Below are 747 nucleotides of genomic sequence, written 5' to 3'. Positions count from 1 at the left end.
CCCGAAGCATCTACCTTAGCAACAAGAAGAATTTGAGATGTAGGGTGCTCCATGAGTCATTCAGGTAGGCAAGCATATTCACAAACACACACACACACACACTTACTCACTCACTCATTCACTCACTCTCTCTCTCACACAAACATCTCATCGCGCTCTTGAATAGAACTGCTGCAGGTCTTCTGTGTTTCGACTGGACAAACTTTACAAAATTCACATAACGTTGTTTACTTGCAGACAGTTTGCCTCCAGCACTCAGACAGGGCTCCATCACCATGTACCTAGAAAAAAACAAAACAAAACAAAAAAACAAAAACTTGTTCTGCCGATATTTATCAGTTTATCGGTTATTTATCAAATAAATGTGAAAAATTCATTCTTACTTTGTTTCAGTCTGGTTCTCATGGTGCATCAAATTCCTCTCTCTTCACTCCGATCAAACGCACAGACACCTGAATGAAATCTCAGTCTAGGCTGGGTTTGTGCTTCACTGGCATTATAATAGGGAGCAAACACAGAACCCAAACATACCGTACTAATACAAAGAATTAGGCCGACGTGAAATTCTCAAATTCTCTGGAAAAGTTTCTGGCTCATTCTCCCTTTTTTTGTAGACGGCTGGACCATCGACAGACAGTAGCATCAGCTGTGATGAAGACATACGTTTTGGGCCGACGGCAAAGCAGCGTGAGATCCAAAGTAATGGTGGATTGATTGATGGAGCAGGAGACAGAATGACTGGGATGA

This window comes from Chanos chanos, chromosome 9, assembly GCF_902362185.1.
Source record: "Chanos chanos chromosome 9, fChaCha1.1, whole genome shotgun sequence".
Taxonomy (NCBI): domain Eukaryota; kingdom Metazoa; phylum Chordata; class Actinopteri; order Gonorynchiformes; family Chanidae; genus Chanos; species Chanos chanos.
The sequence above is the reverse complement of the archived record's forward strand: the minus strand, read 5'-3'. Positions refer to the sequence as shown.